Source organism: Hemitrygon akajei, unplaced genomic scaffold (assembly GCF_048418815.1).
Source record: "Hemitrygon akajei unplaced genomic scaffold, sHemAka1.3 Scf000073, whole genome shotgun sequence".
In the NCBI taxonomy this organism is placed as follows: Eukaryota; Metazoa; Chordata; class Chondrichthyes; order Myliobatiformes; family Dasyatidae; genus Hemitrygon; species Hemitrygon akajei.
In genome coordinates this window covers 2,286,154-2,308,161 of record NW_027331959.1, presented here as the reverse complement: position 1 = coordinate 2,308,161, position 22,008 = coordinate 2,286,154, and the positions used below count along the sequence as shown (strand labels likewise).

Genomic DNA, 22,008 nt, shown 5'->3' with positions numbered 1-22,008 from the left:
CAGATATTTACACCCTGATGATAGAGAATATTCTTTTTTGTCACATGTTTATAGAAAATATTCAAGGATCGATTATATTATAGTTGACCCTTACTTCTTGCCTACTGTTAAGAATTGTGAATATGACACTATCGCTGTATCTGCTCATGCAGCTTTCAGTTTGTCTTTCGAATTTGATGATGCCATCCTTGCTCACCCACCTTGGCGCCTATCTCAGACATCATTGCAGAATTCAGACTTTGTAGCTTCATTGAAAACCAGGTAAAATAATTTTTTTCTTTTTAATGTTATAGGGGGTACATCTAAATGAATCAAATGGGATACATTTAGAGCATTTTAAGGTGGTCAGATCATTTCTTATTCTGCTAACCTGAAAAAAAACAGACTAAAGTAGACTTAGATAAGATTACAAAACAAGTTAAAGACTTCAATAATATTTATGCGATTTCCCCTAATATTGACTTATTTAAACAAGGAAGGAACTTCAATCACAATATAATTTATTATTAACTCATCCTATTGAAGGCTATTTGCTTAAGCTAAAAAGTTAATTTTATATGTTTTGAGATAAAAATAACAAACTGCTTGCATCTCAATTAAAAACGGCCAGAGCCAAAAGGCAAATTTTGAAAATCTGTAGGAAAGATGGTACCCTGACTTGGGAATATGAAGACATTAATAAGATTTTTCAAGATTTTTATACTGAACTTTATAAATCTAAATTTCCAGTAGATTCTTTAAAAATAACTTTTTTTTTTACGAAAGATCGTTTTTCCTCGAATTTCTGTTAATGATCAAAAAACTCTTGATGCCCAAATTACCAAAGCCAAAATTCATAAAGCTATTTTTTCAATGCCATCTGGTAAGGCCCTTGGAATTGATGGGTACCCTGTAGAATTTTATTAAAAAATTGGAAAATTGCTGTCTCCGTATATGTAGGAAATGTTTAAGGACTCTTTTGTGAAAGGCGATTTACAGTTTATTTTTTATGATGCTTCTATTGCTTTAATTCGTAAAAAGAATAAAGGTCCTTCTGATTGTGCCTCATATAGACCTATTTCATTATTGAATGTTGATGCTCAGATCCTGTCAAAGATAATGGCCAATTGGTTGGAAAATTTTTGGGTAAAGTTATTTTTAAAGATCAAACAGGCTTTATAAACGGCCGTTATTCCTTTTCAAATATTTGGAGATTATTTAACATTATATACCCATCTTCTTTTATAACTCTATAATGTGTCATCTCTTTCGATGCTGAAAAAGCGTTCGATCGCTTGTTGCATGGAAATACTTATTTAATGTTTTAGAGAAATTTGGTTTTGGAGTTAATTTAAATAATTGGATTAGAATGATATATAAAACTCTATTGCCTCTGTTATTACTAATAATTGTAGATCTTTCTTTTCAGCTTTCACGGAGTACAAGACAAGGTTGTCTATTAAGTCCTTTGGTATTTAACTTAAAATTAGAATCCCTTGGTATCACTCTTCGTGAAGCTAAAGATATTCATGGGATTCTTGTGAATGAGATTTCTCTTTATGCTGACGATTTTCTGGTTTATGTATCTAATCCCGAGGAATCTCCCTGCCTTGCTAAATTTATTTCATGAATTTGGAGATTTTTCAGGATATAAAATAAATTATAATAAAAATGAATTATTTCCTTTAAATGAATCTGTTTCTATATATGGTAATACTCCTTTCAACATTACGGATTCTTTTAGATATTTATGTGTTATAATCTCTAAAAGAAAAAGGATCTTTACAAAGCTAATTTTGATCCCTGAGTAGATTCTATGAAGTATTTATTTAGTGGATGGAACCCACTTACATTTTCACTTGTTGGTCACATCCATATAGTCAAAATGCTGATTTTACCAAAATTGTTATATTTATTTCAGAATATCCCTGTTTTTTTTTTAACGAAGATGTGTTTTTCATCGGATTGATTCTTTTATCCCATCTTTTATATGGAATGATAAAAGACCAAGAATTAGTAAATGTCACTTACAAAAATTGAAAAAGGATGGAGGTCTTACTCCGCCTAATTTAAGAATGTATTACTGGGCTGTTAATGTGCAATATATGTCCTTTTGGTTACACTGGGTTGATAAGAAGGAACGGCCAATTTGGGTCGATTTGGAATTGAAAGCTGTGAAACAGTTTTATTTAACCTCGTTATTGGGATCTGCTTTACAATTAGCTAAAGTTGCTAATTTAAATTGATACCCTGTGATTAAGTATTCTTTACAAATTTGGCTCCAGTTCTGTAATTTTTTTATATTAAAAAATTTACACTTTGTAGTTTAATTTATTATAATTTTTTAAAGCATTATTTGAGTGATCCAATTTTTTTACTTTGGAAAATAAAGGTATCAATTCTTTTTTGGATCTATTTAAAGAAGATAGACTGATGCCTTTTGAACAAGTCGTTGATTTTCGTACTCACACTTTTTACAATACCTTCAAGTTAGACGTTCCTTACAAAAACATTTAACTAATTTTCCTTACATATTGAATGCTGGCTTGTTAGGTATTCCATTGGAAGAATTTATAAATTACTATCACAATGGGATAAGTGTCCTTTATTTAACATGAAACAAGATTGGAACTTATTTTGACTTTTATGACGGAGAACTGGACACAGATTCTGAAGTTGGTTAACTCTTCTTCGATTTATGCTAGTCATGCACTGATTCAATTTAAAGTTGTACATCATTACTATTTGATGAAGGAGAGATTGTCTAAAATGTTTCCTGATGTTGATAGTTATTGTGATAGATGTAAAACTGAGACAGCTACACTGACACATATGTTTTGGCCTTGTTCTACACTGGAACAGTTCTGGAAGTCAGTTTTTTTCTACAATTTCTAAAGCACTTAAAATTAATTTACAACCTAACAAATTAACTGTACTTTTTGGAATAATTCCTCAAAATATCCAAGCTATTTCTTTGTCTGACCAACATGTTATTGCGTTTGTTACATTGATAGCTAGGAGGGCCATTCTGTTGAAGTGGAAAGATACGTCGGCTCCCACTCTGTTACAATGGTTCTTCCAAGTGATGCTATGTCTTAGTTTGGAGAAAATTAGAAGTTGAACCTTTGAACCTGTGTTTAATTTTGAGAAAAGAAGGGGTTCATTTTCTCATTATTAACATTTGAGTTAATTGATAATTTTCTCCATGATCTAATTGTATTTTTTTTCTTGCTGGAGGTTTGATGGTTATCTTTAGAAGCTTTTTGTATAATGCATGGCTCCGGGATTGCGTTCTTAATATTTTTTTCCTCACTTTTCTTTGCTTTAGTGTTTTTTTTTCCTTTTTTCGTGTCACCACATTTTTCAATCTTTAAAACAATGTTTTTTTCCCCTTGACAATAAGTGTTATTTACTTTGATGTACACTTATTATTTTGGACAATAATAATGAAAAGATTTGAATAGTTCAGACTCAGCAGAAAGCAGCTGATTGGGCTGTCGAGGTCAGGTGACCAAGCAGTCTGATTCGGTAATCGTAAATTGAATAGCTCAACAAACAAATAAAAAGAGGGGTAGCTCAAGCGGAGCGGCCAGTGAGTGAGTGGGGCCAGAGCAGCAGTGGAGCTTTGAGGCTTTGACTCGAGAGGTTTTGGCTAGCAGAGGCGGAGGACGAACTTGCTCCCAGTGGGTAAGGCCGGGTAAGGTTCTTTAATTAATTTAACTAACTTAGGAGTTGGTGATGGAGACAGTAGATAGGGCAGTCCAGTGCTCCGATTGTAGGATGTAGGAGTCAGGGACAGCACAATTGTCTCTGATGACTACACCAACAAGAGAAGCATCCAGCTTCAGTTCTTGTCAAACTGTGATAGGGAACTGGAGCTGGATGAACCGGATCATTCGGGAGGCAGAGGCAGTAATAGATCGAAGTTTCAGGGAGACAGTCTCCCCTAAAAGTCAGGAGACAGGTAACTAACTGGGTGACTGTCCGGAGGGGGGGGGGGGGTGGGATAGACAGAGAGAGCAGAGCGCCCCTGTGGCCATTCCCATCAACAATAAGTTTACTGTTTTGGATATTGTTGTTTGGGATGACTTACCAGGGACAAGTTGTAGTGGTCGTGTCTCTGGCACAGTGACTGGCCCCTTTGCTGAGAAAGGAAGGAGGGAAAAGAGGAGAGCAGTAGTTAGGGGGGACAGATAAGAGTTTCTGTGGGAAAGATCGAGAATCCTGGATGGCGTGTTGCCTCCCTGGTGCCAGGGTCCGTGATATCTTGGATCGAGTTCTCGGTATTCTCAGGAAAGAGGGTGAGCAGCCAGCTGTGGTCCAAGTGGGGACCAATGACATAGATAGGAGTAGGGATGAGGTCCTGAAGAAGGAATATAGAGAGTTAATACAAAAGTTAAAAAGCAAGGGTGGTAATCTCAGGATTGCTGCCTGTGCCACGAGGCAGAGAGGGGAGGAACTGGAAGTCATGGCAGTTGAATGGGTGGCTGAAGAGTTGGTGCAGGGGACAGGGGTTCAGACTTCTGGAACTTTGGGATCTCTTCTGGGAAAGGTCTGACCTGCACAAAGTGGACCGGCTGCACATGAACTGGAAAGGGACCTGGCGGCCAGGTTTGTTAGAGCTGTTGGAGAGGGTTTAAACTAGTTTGGCAGGGGGTGGGAGTCAGAATGTGAGTGCAGAGATTAGGGTACAAGGACAAGGGCATGATGCTATGTGTTCTGAGTTAGTGAGGAAGGACAGGCAGGCAATAAAACATAAATGTAGCCAATTAGAGGGGTTTGAATGTGTCTATTTCAACGCTAGGAGTATTAATAATAAAGGGGATGAACTTAGAGCATGGATCAGTATGTGGAGTTACGACACTGGCCGTTACTGAAACCTGGCTGGAGGAAGGACAGCCTTGGCTGATGGAGGTACCGAGGTTGAGGTGTTTTAAAAGGAATAGGATGGGAGGTAGAAAGGGTGGGGGGAGCAGCATTACTGGTCAGGGATAGTTTCACGTCTATAGAAAGGGAGGACGCTGCAGAAGGCGTGTCCATTGAGTCGGTCAGGGTGGAAGTCAGAAATAGGAAGGGAACAATCACGTGTGCTTGGAGTAGTCTATATGCCCCCAAATAGCCCTCGGGACACCGAGGAGCAGATAAGCAGGCAGATTTTAGAATGGTGCAAGAAATACAGGGTTGTAGTTATGGGTGATTTCAACTTTCCTCATACTGACTGACACCACCTGACTGCAAGGGGGATAGATGGGGCTGAATTTGTCAGGTGTGTTCAAGGAGGGTTCCTGATACAGTATGTGGACCGGCTGATGAGAGGAGAAGCCATACCTGATCTAGTTCTAGGTAATGAACCTGATCAGGTGGCAGAGCATTTTGGTGAGAGTGACCTCAACTCCCTTAGCTTCAGCATTGCTATGGAAAAGGATAAAAACAGGCAATGGGAAAGTGCTTAACTGGGGAATGGCTAACTGAAGGGATGAGGCAGGAACTAGCGGGAATAAATTGGAAACAGATGTTCAAAGGTGAAAGCACAGAAGTCATGTGGAGGAAGTTTAGGGAACACTTATGCTGGGTTCAGGATAGGTTTGTCCCACTGAGGCAAGGAAAACGTGGTAGGAAAAGGGAACCGTGGCTGCCAAAACATGTGAGGCAACCCGTCAAGAGAAAGAAGAAAGCAGATGTTAGATATAAGAAACAGGAAGCAGGAGGGGCTCATGAGAAATATAGGATAGCCAGGAAGGAGCTTAAGAAAGGATTTAGGAGAGCTTGAAGGGGGCATAAAAAGGCCTTGGCATCTAGGATTAAGGAAAACCCCAAGGTGTTCTATGCGTATGTGAAGAGCAACGATGACAAGAATGAAGATGGGGCCGCAAAAGGATAAAGAGGTCAACATGTGCCTGGAGGCGCAGGAGGTTGGAGAGTTACTAAATGGATATTTGCTTCAGTATTCATAAGTGAAAAGGATCTTGATCAGGGTGAGGTCGAAATAGAACAGGCCTGTGTGCTGGAGAATGTGGAGATTAAGGAAGAAGAAGTGTTGGATCTTCTTAAAAACCACAAATCCCCAGGTCTGGACGAGATATAACCCAGGTTGCTGTGGCAAGTGAGAGAAGAGATCGCTGGAGCAGTAGCTATGATCTTTGAATCCTCTTTGGCTGCATGGGAGGTGCCAAAGGATTGGAAAACGGCTAATGTAGTTTCCTTGTTGACAAAACAGAGAAACCTGGTCAGACCTGGTATAGACCGGTGAATCTTACGTTGGTGGTCTGCAAACCATTGGAAAGGATTCTTAAGGATAGGATCTACGAACATTTGGAGAAGTACAGTCTACTCAAGGATAGTCAACATGGCTTTATGAAGGGAAGATCGTGCCTCACGGGCCCAATTGAGTTTTTTGAAGATGTAACAAAATAAATTGATGAGGGTAGGGCGGTAGATGTCGTCTACATCGATTTTAACAAGGCATTTGACAAGGTACCTCGCGAGAGACTCATCCAGAAAGTCATGAGGCATGGAATCAGTGGATCCTTGCTGTTTGGATTTTTAAAAAAATGGTTACTGGAGGAAAGCAGGGGTTAGTTGTGGAAGGAAAGTATTCCGCCTGGAGGTCGGTGACTAGTGGAGTGCTGCAAGGATCAGTCCTGGGACCGCTGCTCTTTGTGATATTTATAAATGAGCTGGATGAAGACGCAGGAGGATGGGTGAGTAAGTTTGTGGATGACACGAAGATTGGAGGAGTTATGGATGGAGCTGTAGGTTGTCGAAGGTTACAAGAGGGTATGTACAGGATGCAGAGTTGGCCAGAATAGTGCCAGATGGAGTTCAATCCGATTAAGTGTGCTGTGATGCATTTTAGAAGGACAAACCAGAAGGCTGAGTAGAGGGTTCATGGTCGGTTACTTAAAAGTTTTGGATGAACAGAGGGACATTGGGGTTCAAATCCATTCATCCCTCACGGTCGCTGCACAGATTAATAGAATAGTTTAGAAGGTCTATGGGATGCTAGGCTTCTTTAATAGGGGGATTGAGTTCAAGAGTAGAAAAGTCATGTTGCAACTCTACTAAACTTTGGTGAGACTACACTTAGGGTATTGTTTTCCATTCTTGTCACCTCATTATAGGAAGGATGTGGAAGCTATGGAGAGGGTGCAGAGGAGATTTACAGGGAAATTGCCTGGATTGGAAAACAAGTGTTATGAGGCATAGTTAGCAGAGCTGGAACTTTTTTCTTTGGAGCATAGAAGGATGAGAGGGGTCTTTATAGAGGTCTACATGATTATGAGAGGCATAGATAAGGTGCTAGCCAGTACCTGTTTCCCAGGGCACGAATAGCAAACACCAGAGGGCATACATACACAGTTAAGTTAAGGGAGAGAAGTTTATGGGAGACATCAGGGGGATTTTTTTTTTACACAGAGGGTTGTGAGTGCCTGGAATGACTTGCCAGGGATTGTGGTGGAGGCTAAAACATTAGGGGCATTTAAGAGCCTCTTGCACAGGCAAATGGATGAAAGAGATATATGGTTTGACTCAAAATCGAGTGCCGAAAGGTCTGTGTTGTGCTGCCATATCCTGGTGTCTAGTGTCTTCCAGTGTCATTTACAATCGGTGTCCACGTACTTGCCATTGGTGCCTGTTAGTGCCCTTGGAATTCCGGGGCTTAGTACTGTTAAGTACCCATACAATGGCTACTTTTCGTTGAAGCTGGCATTTATGGAAGCAGATGTTGGGGTAACTGAGACTATTGAAACGGATGGAACTTTTTATTCTTGTGAGAAGGTTCCAAGGAGCAAGCAAAGAGAGTAGAGAGAACTTTTTGAACACCTTGTCCATTCACCATGTGTTCAGAGCTGCTTTTAAGAAGGTGCAAGTTCCTGCTAAGTAGGATGATGAGCGGAAAGGCGGAACTGTGAGGTGCATCCTGTCTAAACCTGTCATGTTACATTCTGGGAGCAGCAAGAGCGACCGGAAACCCTACATTTGCTGAAATGTTCGAGGAATGGAAATGGAGATTAACTGATAACGTGTTGGAACGCGAAGACGCCTTTTCCACTGGCAGTTCTGAGTTTGATTTCTTAAAGAGTACTTGCCACAGTATTAGAGCAACCGAGGGCATCCCTTTCCGAGAGAGGTCTCGCCGATTGGTTCCAGCGGGGGTTCCTGACATTCATCCGCAGCTGATGAAACAGAGGGAAGCTGAGTTTAGTCATGGAGCAGGAGCGCCTAAGCAGCCGGGAGACCCGAGTGATAGACACGGGGAGAGACGGTCCAGTAGTCAGCTGGGTGACACGAGTGATAGAGATTGTCCAAGGGGTGATTTGATGCGCGAACCACTCAATCTCCTGAATTCCCCTCAGTAGAGACCCAGAACCAGCACATGCTTCTCTCATGACAAAGCTTTCAACCCGGGAATAATTTTCTAAACCACCTCTGAACCGTCTTCAGTGACAGCACAACCTGTCTCAGACAAGGGGCTCCAAACTGCTCACAGTACTCAAGGTAAGGCCTCATCAGTGCATTTTAAAACCTGAAAATTCCATCGCTGCATCCATACCCCATTCCTCTGGAAATGATCGCGAACATCGCATTGGCCTTTCTCACCACTTTCGCAACATGCATATTCACCTTCAGGGAATGCTGGACGAGCAACGTTGAGTCCTTTTGCACCTCAGATTTTCCAATTTTCTCTACGATTAGAAAATAGTCTTCCATCTTATTTCTTCTGCTCAAGTGCAGCACCATACATTTCGTGCCTGTGTTTTATGTCTGCCACTTCTTTGCCCATTCTCCTCATCTTCCTCTGTCATTTTGTAGACTTTCTACTTCCTCTAGATTTCCTGCACCTCCACCTATCTTCATCTGAACCGCAAACCTGTCCGTCTGATCATCAATTCCAGCATCCAAGTCATTAACATATAAAATAAGAGTATTCATCCATCAGTTGTACTGTATCGTGCAGTTCTGTTATATATTATGCTACCTCAATTGCAACTCTCTTTACGTTTAATCTAATACGCTTATTTTGTCCAGATTTTATTATTATAACTTTTGAAATCATATTTACTATCTGTATTAAGTGTTTCAGCTTTACGTGAATAATTTCAAATCGTGCATATTCGATCCTGTCAATGTGTAATTCATCTGGTTGTCTCTGTGAGAGGTTAAATCTAAACAAACTCCAGTGAGCTTCATAGTTGCCCTGATTATTGCGTAAAATAACAATTAATATTGCTATTATCATTATTCTTTCACTTGACTTGCACAGATTGCTGTATTGTACACATTGAGTGTTTTGACCGTCCTGTTAGTGCGGTCCTTCATGGATTTTATTGTGTTTCTTGGATGCCCGCAGGAATGTCAATTCCATTGCTGCAAATGGTGATATATGTATATAGATATGCTGTGATGCAAAATTTACTTTCTGCTCTGAACTTTGAATCAATTGGGCTGAAGGTTATTTTCCATGCTGTACGACTTAAAATATCTGCATTGCAAAACAAGGAAGAGTGGCCTGTTAAACAACGGAAAGTGAATATAATACAGTCCGGAATGATCAATCCGATATTCCCAAATCCAGAAAGATATTAAGCACACGTTATGGAGCTCCGCGGCAGATGTACGCTTAAGAACGACAATGTAAAATGCCGTTTCAATACAGAGACCAACAACGTGTTTGAATGCCCCAATGTCATTCTGTCCAAACAACAGCCACGGTTAAGAAGGTGACACAGACACTCTTCAACGAGGCCTTTTTCTCATCAAACTCCGCAGCCCGAATCCCATGTAACCCGTTGTTCTGCTCTCTGTTGTGAATAAAACAAAATCTTTATCTTAATTGCGGCTTTCTCACACTCCCAAACAGACCACGCTTTGATCGCTTCAGTAAAATTACAGTGATTGCATTATAAATAACAGCACGTGAAAAACAGAGTATTTGTCAGGAGTGGGGTTCGAACCCACGCGTTGGAGACCAGAACACTCGCGTTTACTAGGAAGCGACTTACTCGCCTTAAGTCTGGCGCCTTAGACCACTCGGCCACCCTGACAGCCCCTGCAGTACTGTCTCCACATGCCAGATAAGCAGCTGTATTTCGGAATATTCTGAATGACTGCTTTGATGACAGGGTCTCAGATTGCCGAGCATGTGCGGAATCAGAGCGTACAGCATCACAGCACTGGAATTGTGCTGCACTCCGTTCAGGCCATCCTCCAGAGAAAGGATGACGCGGATTCGGAGAGTGTGCAGAAGAGCATCACCAAGATGCTACCTGAATTAGACGGTTTGTGCAATAGCGAAAGTTTGGGCAAACTTGTTCTTTTTTTCTGGAGCATCAGAGGTGAGGGGGAATCTAATAGACGTTTCTTAGATTTTCAGGCACAGATAATGGTAGAGCACGCAGAAGTTATCTCCATTCCAGGGTTTACATGTCTTTAAACGATCCTCTCTTAGGGCATACAATTCAACTAAGAGGGGATCGTTTTGAACAAGATGTGCCAACACCCTATCACTCTATGTCGGCAAGACCAAGGACTGATTGTTGTCTTCAGCAGAGGGAAAACCAGAGGTCCTTGAGCCAGTTCTCTTTGGAGGATCAGAGGCGGGGCGCGTCAGTAACTTTAAATTGTTGGTATAACTCTTTCCTCTGCTTTCTCAGGAGACTGCGGAGATTCAGCATGACATCAATAACCTTGATGAGCTTCTATAGATGTGTCGTAGAGAGTATATTGTCTGTCTGCAACAAGACGTGGTACGGAAATACCGTACCTTTGAAGGAAAATCTTTAAAAAGTTAGTGATTTCGGCCCAGTCCATCACGGGAAAACACTCCCAAACATTAAGCAGATCCACATAAAACGATGTGATCGGAAAACAGCATCCACCGTCAGAGGTCGTCACCATCCTGCCATGCTCTTTTTTGCGCTGCTGCCATCGTGTAGATGGTACAAGAGCCTCAGGACTCGCACCGCCACGTTCAAGAACAGTTACTACCCATCAGCAATCAGACCTTTGATCAACAGGTGATAATGTACGCTCACGTGCCCATCCATTAAATAATCTGACAACCAATGATTTCACTTCAGAAACATTTCTATATTGATAGCTGAGTATACCAGGAGGAGCTCAGCAGACCAGGCAGCATCTGTGTAAAAGCGTAAGCAGTCAGCGTTTCAGGACGAGATGCTTCACCGTGAATTCTTTTTTCTGAATAAATCACTCACTCAGAACTCGGTGTACGGTGACCTGTTGCAATACGATGAACAGTGTCAAAAACATAATCTTATCCTCCAACAGTTTTTCTAATCCACCTCAAAAACACAGGGTTTGTTTGCAGAAATAACGTCGCCTCGATTGAATGCTTAAAGACAAATCTTGTCAGGAGTGGGATTCGAACCCACACCCCCAGATGGAGACCAGAACACTCCCGTTTGTCGGAAGGACTTTCATTCCTTGAGTCTGGCGCCTTAGACCACTCGGCCACCCTGATAACTTTTGATGTGTGTTTGGGAACAGAATAAATGCCTGATTTGTAAGAAAAGTCATATACACTCAAACACATATACCATCTTGTCAATCGGAAATAAAAGCGAGAGTGTTACAGTTTGCTCAGGTTAGGCAGCTTCTGTGGAGAGTGAAGCTGTAAAATATTACAATTCGAAGACTCGTTAGACGCGTCTCGGCAAGAATTTGGGAAGGACGTTTGTTGAGATGGATGAGAACGCTTGGAAGTCTCATCGCTTTCACATTTAGGGAAGCGGAGAAATAAACGTTTACAGACAGGACTGAATCTAAAAACTGGGTGGGAGTTGATCGCAACAATGTCAACAGAACCTGAATGCAGGAGGTTCAATTATACCCGGCAACGCTGCTTTACAGATGGATGTTGGTAAGTAGACTACAAGGCTCAATAATCTCATGATTTTGGGATAAAGCGAAGATGTGACAAGGTTAACAAGAAAATGAGACATCGTGCGGAAAGGCCGTTCGGTCTCCTGTGTCTGTTTCATCATTCCATCATGGATGAGTTATGACAGTCAGAATGTTGTTCAGGCTTGTACGTCAATGTTTAATCTGAGGGAGGAGACGGAAACAGGGTCTTTTGGACGTTAGAGCAGCGGTCATTCTGAGAGATGAGACGCTGAACAGTTCGTAATTCGCTCAGGTTCACTGATCCAGTGTTACAGGCACAGAACACATTAAAGTAAGACAGGGACAAGCGGGCGGCCACCGCCTATGTTGAAGGCTCCTCGCGGGATGTGGAAGGCGGGGAGACCTCCAGAGTTCCTGATGACGACAACTGCGAGAAGTGCACACAGCTGCCGCTTGTAACAATCCGCCCTATGGCGTGATGGACTAGGACAAACAGAGTGGTAGATACACCCACGGTGCAGGACACAGGGAACTGTGGGACAGTCAGGAAGAGGAAAGGATTTAAAGAGGCAGTGCAGACTATCCCTATGGCCATCACCATCAGAAACATCTGGATGCGGTTTGTGGTTGCATGACCTGGTAGGGAAAAGCCACAGTGGTCGGACCGCTGGCACTGAGTCTGGTTTTCTGACTCAAAGGGGAAGGGGAAGACAGATTCCTGGATCGTATGTTACCTGCCGGGTGCCGGGGTCCGGGACAACGTGGATCAAATCCTGAACATTTTTCAGCAGGAGCGTGAGCAGGCAGCGGTTGTGGTACCAATGACATCGGAGTGACGACTTTCTGCAATGGAGATTCAGAGAGTTAGGTGCTGAGGTGGAGGGCAGGATCTTCGGGGTTGTGACAGCGGCACGTGGCGCGTCCTAATGAGGCGAGGAATGGAAATATGATACAGATTAACACGTGGCTAAGGGTTTGGTATAGGAGACAGGCCATACGATTTTTCGAGTACTGATCTCTTTTCCAGGGAAGCTGAGACCTGTGGATAAAGACGGTTTGTGCGTGAACTGGAAGTGTAGTAATATCGTGTCGGAAAGTTAGCTAGAGCTGCATGATGAAGCTTAAACTGCATTTACAGGGGAACTGGAACCAGGGTGCCAGAACAGCTAATGCAGAAATTGTGCAGACATGTTGATAAGATCTCACACAATGTCTGGAATGCAATCATTGAGCAAGGTCCGAGTGGTGGCCTGAGGTGCGTATGTTTCAGTGGTAGAAGTATCTGAGAACAAGCCGATGAACTCACTGCTTGGATCAAAACCTGGAATGGTGGATTGGATAGTGGACTACTTGACAGATAGACCTCAGTATGTACGGTTGGGAGACTGTAGGTCTGACACGGTGGTCAGCAGCACAGGGGCGCCGCAGGGAACCGTACTCTCTCCGGTCCTGTTCACCCTGTACACATCAGACTTCCAATATAACTCGGAGTCCTGCCATGTGCAGAAGTTCGCTGATGACACGGCCATAGTGGGGTGTGTCAGGAATGGACAGGAGGAGGAGTATAGGAAACTGATACAGGACTTTGTGATATGGTGCAACTCAAACTACCTGCGTCTCAATATCACCAAGACCAAGGAGATGGTGGTGGACTTTAGGAGATCTAGGCCTCATATGGAGCCAGTGATCATTAATGGAGAATGTGTGGAGCAGGTTAAGACCTACAAGTATCTGGGAGTACAGTTAGACGAGAAGCTAGACTGGACTGCCAACACAGATGCCTTGTGCAGGAAGGCACAGAGTCGACTGTACTTCCTAAGAAGGTTGGCGTCATTCAATGTCTGTAGTGAGATGCTGAACATGTTCTATAGGTCAGTTGTGGAGAGCGCCCTCTTCTTTGTGGTGGCGGGTTGGGGAGGAAGCATTAAGAAGAGGGACGCCTCACGTCTTAATAAGCTGGTAAGGAAGGCGGGCTCTGTCGTGGGCAAAGTACTGGAGAGTTTAACATCGGTAGCTGAGCGAAGGGCGCTGAGTAGGCTACGGTCAATTATGGATAACTCTGAACATCCTCTACATAGCACCATCCAGAGACAGAGAAGCAGTTTCAGCGACAGGTTACTATCAATGCAATGCTCCTCAGACAGGATGAAGAGGTCAATACTCCCCAATGCCATTAGGCTTTACAATTCTACCGCCAGGACTTAAGAACTTTTTAAAAGCTATTAATGGTTTTTGAGATAGTGATTTAGATGCATATCATATTTTTTACTGAGTTGTATGTAATTAGCTTTGCTACAACAAGTGTATGGGACATTGGAAAAAAAGTTGAATTTCCCCATGGGGATGAATAAAGTATCTATCTATCTATCTATCTATCTATCTATCTATCTATCTATCTATCTATCTATCTATCTATCTATCTATCTATCTATCTATCTATCTATCTATCTATCTATCTATCTATCTATCTATCTATCATGGTATCTTAGCCGATAATGATACTGGGTTGCAGGAGAGTCTGGTCTGGCAGTTCAGTATTTCGGAGTTCCTTTGCTGCAGAAGTGATAGAGAGGGATGGACTAAAGGAGGAGAGTAGAGTTAATAGTCAGGGAAAATTCTCGGCTGTCTTCCGTCAGTGCAGATGGAGAATTCGACTAATCCATGTCCCTCTCCTCCGCGGGGTCGTTTAACGCGCTCAAAGTCCCGGACAGACGCGCAATGGGTGAAACCGTAAACAAGGAAAGGTATGATCACGTTAGTGGGGATAGGTTACTGACCACCCAATGGTCAAGAGTATTTAGACGGCCAACTTTGTGGAGATATCGCTGTGTATTGCAGGAGCATTACGGTTGTGAGAGTAGGTGTTTTTAACATTTCGCACGTTGAATGTTAATTCCACACTTGTAAAGGACAAGATGGGTAGGTGATCGTTCAGGATTTTTTTTTCTTTCGTGCGTTGACGAACCAACGAGAGCGTGCGCGATACTTGATCTGCTATGATGAAATAAATGAGACAGGACAAGAGGTAGAAGCTTGATTTAACGAACACTTTGTAACTCGTGATCGCAATGCCTTATTGGGGAAGGTCAATTTGGACGATATTGAAAAACATTTGGCGATTGAGGCAGGATGTTTTCTGGTAAGTGGGACGCGTTCAGAAATGCAAATCAGAGCGTAGAAAACTCGTATGGGCCTATCAGAAATAAAGATAGAGACAACACGAGTGAATAACCTTTGTTTTCAAGAGTAATGATGTTTTGGCACCTCGGTCCCGATGCCGGCGGAGACGGGCGAGGTCCCTCACTATGATTTGGCTGCTGTTTTCACTAAAGACACATAGACCTCTGGGGGAGAGTTTGTGGTGTAGAGGACACTAAATGAGCCTAATTCGGCCGGATTGTTATGTCTTCAAGTCATTCCAACAGATTTTTGAGGCCAAATTTCCCCTGACGGAACCATGCTGTCTCTGGTCTACGTTATCATGTGTCTCCAAGTCCCCTGAGACCTCATCCTTAATGATTCTCTTCTCAACATCTTCTGAACCGCTGTGGTCAGACTGACCGGCGTAGATTTTTCCTGTCTTCTGACTCTCCATGCTTGAAGTGTGAAGTGATATTTGCAATTTTCCTGTCTTCCGGAAAAAATCTAGAACCGAGTGGTTGTTGCAATATCATCACTAATACCCCACCAAGTCTTCAGCCAGCGCTTTTTAAACTCTGGGATGTACAACATCTGGTAACTCCAGTCTACCTTCAGACTCTTGAGTTAGTCACTTACCTTCTATCCGGTCATGGTAACTACACACACTTCATACCCCTGACACCTGGAACTTCCATCACTCGGCTGGTGTTTTCCAGACTGAAGACCGATGCAAAATACTAATTAGTTTATCCGCCATTTCAAGGTCCCACAGTGCTACATCTCCAGCATCGCTGTCAAGCGGTCCGATGTCCAAACTCGCTATTTTTTAGTTTATGTATCAGAAGACACTTTTGGTAACCTTGTTAATATTATTAGCTTGCTTACTTTCGTACCCGAACTTTACCTTCATTATGACTTTCCAGTGTTTCAACTTCCCACTAATATTGCTCTCTTTTGCTTTTCATGTTGGTTTCAAAATCTCGTATTTAGACATTAAGATATAGGAGAGAAGTAGACCATTCGGCCTATTCAGTCTGCGTCGTCAATCAATCATGGGGTGAACCCAATCTTCCAGTCATCATCACTTCCCTGTGTCTTCATCCCATAACCATTGAAGCCCAGGCTAATCATGAACCCATCTATCCCTGCCTTAAATACATCGAATGACCTGGCCTCTACAGCCGCTCGTGGCAATAGATTCCACAGATTTACCAACCTCTGACTAAACTAATTTCTCCGCTTTTCAGTTCTAAATGGACGTCCTTCAATGTTGAAATGGTGCCCTCTTGGCCTGGAATCCTCTACAATGGGAAATAACTTCGCCATATCTAATCTGTTTAGGCCTTTTAACATTCGGAATGATTCTATGATAACCAGCTCATTCTCCTGAACTCCATGGAATACAATTCAAGAGCTGCCAAAAATTCCTCTTACGGTAACCCTTTCATTGATCGAATCATTAAGGTTAATCTTCTCTGAACCATCTCCAATAGCAGCATACATTTTCTAAAATAAGGAGCCTCAAACTGCACACAATGCTCCAAGTGTGGTCTCACGAGTGCCTTATCGAGCCTCAGCATCACAGCTCCGCTCTTATCTACTATACCTCGAGAAATTAATGCCAACACTGCATTCGACTTCTTCAGAAACGTTTCAACTTGGAGGTTAACCTTTAGGGTATCTTGCACAAGGACTCCCAAGTGCATTTGATCTCTGTAGTTTGAATTCTATCCCCATCCAAATAATAGTCTGCACGTTTATTTTTTTCCACTAAAAAATATGGCTATTCAATTTCCAACATTCTATTTCATTTTCCACTCCTCGACACTACCCGCTCCTCACTTATGCTGCAACGGTGAAACGCCACTGGTAACCGGCACCCAGACCAGTCGCGAAGGCATTTTCTTTCAGAAAACTATACTGGCTTTGGCCTATCTTGTCATGTGCCTGCAGGTACTCCGTAATCCCATCGCTAACAATCATTTCCAGCAACCTCCCAACCACTAATATCTGGCTAACAGGCCCTCTTAAATGGCGGAATAACGTTTGCAATTTTCCAGTCATCCGGTACGCCAAAATCGATCAATACTTGAAAGATTATTGTCAATGCCTCCACAATTTGCAGCATTAAAATGTGGGGGTATATCTCAGTGGTAGAGCATTTGACTGCAGATCAAGAGGTCCCTGGTTCAAATCTAGGTGCCCGCTTCAAAACAAAAATATATTTCCTCAAAGTGACCACGGCGATGATATAGAATGTAATTTCATTTATTGGAATTTAATGCTGATAAGTGTGAGGTGCTACATTTTGGTAGGACTAATCAAAATAGGACATACATGGTAAATGGTAGGGTATCGAGGAATGCAGTAGAACAGAGTGATCTAGGAATAATGGTACATAGTACCCTGACGGTGGAATCTCATGTGGATAGGGTGGTGAAGAAAGCTTTTGGTATGCTGGCCTTTATAAATCAGAGCATTGAGTATAGGAGTTGGGATGTAATGTTAAAACTGTGCGCTTTGGCGAGGCCAAATTTGGAGTATTGTGTACACTTCTGTTCAGTGAATTATAGGAAAGATGTCATCAAAATAGAGAGAGTACAGAGAAGAGTTACTAGAATGTTACCTGGGTTTCAGCACCGAAGCTACAGAGAAAGGTTAATCATGTTAGGTCTTTATTCTTTGCAGCGTAGAAGGCTGAGGAGGGACTTGATAGAGGTGTTTAGAATTATGAGGAGAATAGATAGAGTTGACGTTTTTCCATTGAGAGTATGCGAGATTCAAAACAAGAGGACATGAGTTGAGATTTAGTGGGCAAAAGTTTAGCGGTAACTCCAGGTGGAATGTCTTTACTTAGAGAGTGGTAGCTGTGTGGAACGAGCTTCCAGTAGAAGTGGTGGAGGCAAGTTCGGTATTATCATTTAAAGTAAAATTGGATAGGTATATGGACAGGAAAGGAATGGAGTGTTATGGGTTGAGTGCAGCTCACTGGGACTTGCTGAGAGTAAGCGTTCGGCACAGACTAGAACAGCCAAGATGGCCTTTTTCCGTGCTGTTATTGTTATATGTTATATGGATATATGGATACCTCCTTGATTGGTCAATGTATGAAAGGATACTGGAGGGCAGCGGGGGCAATGCTGAAGAATGGGACTGAGAATAGAAATGGATAAGCCGTGATGAAATGGTGGTGCAGACTCGATAGGCCAAATGGCCTAATTCTGCTCTGATATCGTATGGCATTTTGGTAACGTAATCTGTATTCTGAAACTCTGTTCCATAAGTCAAGAATATCCTTTTCAGGGAAGTTGATGGGGATGTGATTTTAATTTGGTTGGAAGCCCCGCCCCCCCACCTCCCACTATTTCTGGCACTCCTGATCGGCCTCCAATTGCAGACCGCTCACGCGGCGTTCCACCGCCGCCATTCGCAACATCCCTTGCTCCCGTTACATTTACAAACTCGCTTTCCACTCCATTCGGGTGCATATGTCAGTGGCTCTATGCACAGTAGCATAGTTCCATACAGAGTTTACCATGGATATTCTGCAAAACCTGACGCGTCTAAAATTTCCAATAAACAGTGGGCTTTGCTCAACTGCTTCCTATATGAATTTTGTCAGACTTTGTCAGATTACGAACGATGGAGAGGTAACATCTGTTGAACTGCGCAGACGCAGAGTGAGAAACTGATTTAGCAAGGTTGGGGTGACAGAAGACTCTGGTCCTGGGTAATGCAATCGATCTTCTGTAGCTTGACACCCCACTGAGAAATTTCTATTACAACCCTTCCCGTTATCCTTGCCTTCGAAACGTCTGCTTTGCAAATGTCTCTTGAGATACAACCACCAGTTTACTGAATCAAGCAACCAAAGTCAACTGCGATATTATCGTACTTTCCCTGTTGTTCCAAGGCTTTCTCTTCACTTTCATTCACCCGACAATGTCCATTCTGAAACATCGGAATCACGGTCAGTCCAGAAGCCATTGCTCTCCTTGTGATTGTCAAGTCTCTGTGATAATTTGGAATTTATTCACCCACTGTAACAATTACTCCAACTCATTGACCATTTGCCCTGTTTCCTACTTGAACTGTATTTGCCGCAATGATATATCTTACTGTTAACCCATTGAATACCAGAATTAAACAGATCGGTAGCAACGGTGTTAAAATGCTATCCAGAAATTCGTATCCTTTCCACATGGGTGAGGTAGCGTATTTAGCTGTGAACGCGCAATGCCACGGTATGTTGTCAATGATGACGTACGGTTCAACGGCAAAGTAATAGGGGACACATTTTACGTAGCTCACTATAACCACAATCACGATAACCACCGTTGCTGTTCGTTCAGTGCAGTATCGTTCCCGGAGCTTTCGACAACATATTGCGATGAAACGATCGAAGGTAAAACTGACCGTAAATCAAACAGAACAGTCCCTCGTTACAACCCTAAATACAAGTGTCAAGGCGCATACAGGAGTGATGAGCAGGGATCTAAAACAAATGTAGAATTTGTTGGTCCGTTCCAGTAAACGGAAAAATATAATCATCGTCAGATCCGCTGATGCCATTCCAACCAGGTAACGGGTGATGCATTTGGAGAGTCCGCATTTTCCCCGAGATAGGATCACAATCGCCGGTAAATTAACCTCAAGAAATTTGTAAAAAATAAAAATGGAATTATTATTGGCTGCAACTCTCTGAATGTCTAGTATTCTTCCGATGATAAGCAGTATATGTTATTTTTTCGAACTACAAAGCAGAAATTCAATGTATGCGGACTCCGTCAGCTGCTGAAATGGGACATTTTCTGATCAGTGTTGATTCTAACATAAACCATCATCCTGAACAATCAACATGGACAATCAACTACAACTGATTTATTTTGTAACATCGACGAAGCACATTCGCATCTGACATTGAGGACGGGACATTAGCACGGCAGGAGAAATGGAGTGCACTTTATTGAAGGCAGAGATAGGATGATTTTTTCCTTCGATCGTTCTGGTCATTTGGAAACATTTGAATGACGAAAAAGTAACAGCTGATACCTGTATCACAATAACGCACGCTGTACGTATGTTCTGCTAAGCATATAAGAGATCGAGAGCAATATTCCAGGGACCCTTGATAATAAAAAGTTACGAGCCCACCCGATATTAGCTGCGGTTTGTGGACCGATTACTGAACGTCCTTTTCCTGCACACACACATGGGCCGTTCGGTATGAGGAATTGATCTACTCCTGGTGAAAGACTTGACCAATTTAGCCGATACCCATGTCTTCCGGTGCAGTCTATTTAATTTTAAAGACATTAGTCAGAGCTGCCACAGTTCCACCACCATTTACTCATCAATATTCGGTTTGAACAGACCTAGAATTTAAAATCTCTGATCTATCAAGTTCCAGACCGGTCTATTATTTGCCACGGAGACAGAATTAAATACTGTAAAATGCAAAGCATTATATTCGGACTGAAACTGTGTGCTGAAAATCCAAAGCTGCTGATTTGGATCCAACACCGGATTAGCAGAGAGAGGATGGTTGATTTGTTGACTGTGACTAGCGTGCCGCTGGGATTGGGGTCAGTCGCGTTGTTATTTATCATCTATTACAATGATTTGGTTGTCAATGTTAACAGGTAGATCAGAGTAAATGCGGAAGGTCCCAAAACTGTACAGCCAGGAAGGTTAGGGAACTTGAGCGTGATCTTCACTGTCTGGGAAATGGTGGAATTGAACCTGGGCAAATGTGATGTGGTCAGCGTCTGGAGAAAAACACGCAGCAGGGAAATTGCTGTTGCTGATTTCGTACTCTGATCGGGGTGAGCCGGTCGTTAAGGAGAGATCTTAACTCATTTTATCACTACATTGGGTCGTGTTTATATTTCGAGGCACGGGCTCATTATTGTTTGCGTATATCTAAATGAAATTCGACGATATTTGTTTGCTTATCCTGTTACACTCTTTTGTTTAGCCATTCACACGAAAATAAATCCAAATATTCTCCCGTGGTTTTCCAGATAAAGAACCTCAATTTCGAAAATAGTAGTTTCAGATAATGGAAAACATCGGGGAACATGAAAATGGCGAGCTTTCATCACCTTTACACAACCGATATGATATTCTCTGATGTCTCATACCAGGAATAAAAGAGGATTATAATTGTTAAAATGCCATGTGTACACATAAACCAACGTTCAGCATATATAACTATTGAAGAAAACGTGCTAAATGCTGCAAATAAATGTGTATGTGTTTTATTTTCAATCGGACAGTGTGATCACAACAAGGGAGAATTATTGTACATCACTAATCAGATTAACTACTGTCAAGATGAGGTGCAGTTAAGGCGTTATATTTCGGTACTTGCAGAAGCACGAAAACGTTCAGTTATATGTTTGTGCAAAATAAAATTTAGAGCTTTTGTTTCCAAAAGAGATTTTGAACTAATTTGTAGATATTGCTCGAATGAGACAAAACTTTGCAATGGAGAGAATAAAGAGATATCTGCATTTGGGAAGTGATGTGAAACACAGCCGAATGATTGTCCGCAAACTCTCCATTAGGCACACTCACGGTCATCTGTTTGTGCTACTGGAGATTGGATTGGATGACAGCAGACGTATTGACTGTAATACTGAAACGTCAGAACGTTTACTCGCTTGGTGTATAGTTCATAGAAGCACTTCCGTTCTATTTGCAGAATGGTCCGCGCTTTACTAACTTGTCCCTGACCACAATGATGTTTTCATTACTTCCCTTGAGCCATCACTGAGCTGAAATGATAATATTACCGCTGGCCAGCCTGACAGCATCATAACTAATCCTACTGACCATCGTTAACCCTAATGACAATGTTGTCGTTTCAGCAGCCTCAAATGATGAAACTGATGACGTCCCGTCGTAATCTTGTTATTCACTGAAATACATTCCTGAGATATCCATATTTTGAAATTCTCATCTATGTACACAATTCATCTGTAGAAATTCAGACTAGTTCCGAAGTCCTGTGTAGTT

At 42.2% G+C, this 22,008-nt stretch overlaps 1 protein-coding gene and 3 non-coding genes across 4 annotated transcripts in view; 2 read left to right on the top strand and 2 right to left on the bottom strand.

The window, feature by feature from the left end:
• LOC140722262 (uncharacterized) overlaps positions 1-22,008 on the top strand; it is a 240,639-nt gene that overhangs the window by 17,329 nt on the left and 201,302 nt on the right. The window lies entirely within an intron of this gene.
• trnal-uaa (transfer RNA leucine (anticodon UAA)) lies at positions 9,915-10,025 on the bottom strand. The gene is made up of 2 exons: positions 9,988-10,025; positions 9,915-9,955 (listed from the first exon to the last, which is right to left on the bottom strand). It is a non-coding gene; the product is annotated as a tRNA-Leu (tRNA).
• On the bottom strand, positions 11,351-11,464 carry trnal-caa (transfer RNA leucine (anticodon CAA)). The gene is made up of 2 exons: positions 11,427-11,464; positions 11,351-11,385 (listed from the first exon to the last, which is right to left on the bottom strand). It is a non-coding gene; the product is annotated as a tRNA-Leu (tRNA).
• Positions 17,125-17,196, top strand: trnac-gca (transfer RNA cysteine (anticodon GCA)). Its single transcript has one exon. It is a non-coding gene; the product is annotated as a tRNA-Cys (tRNA).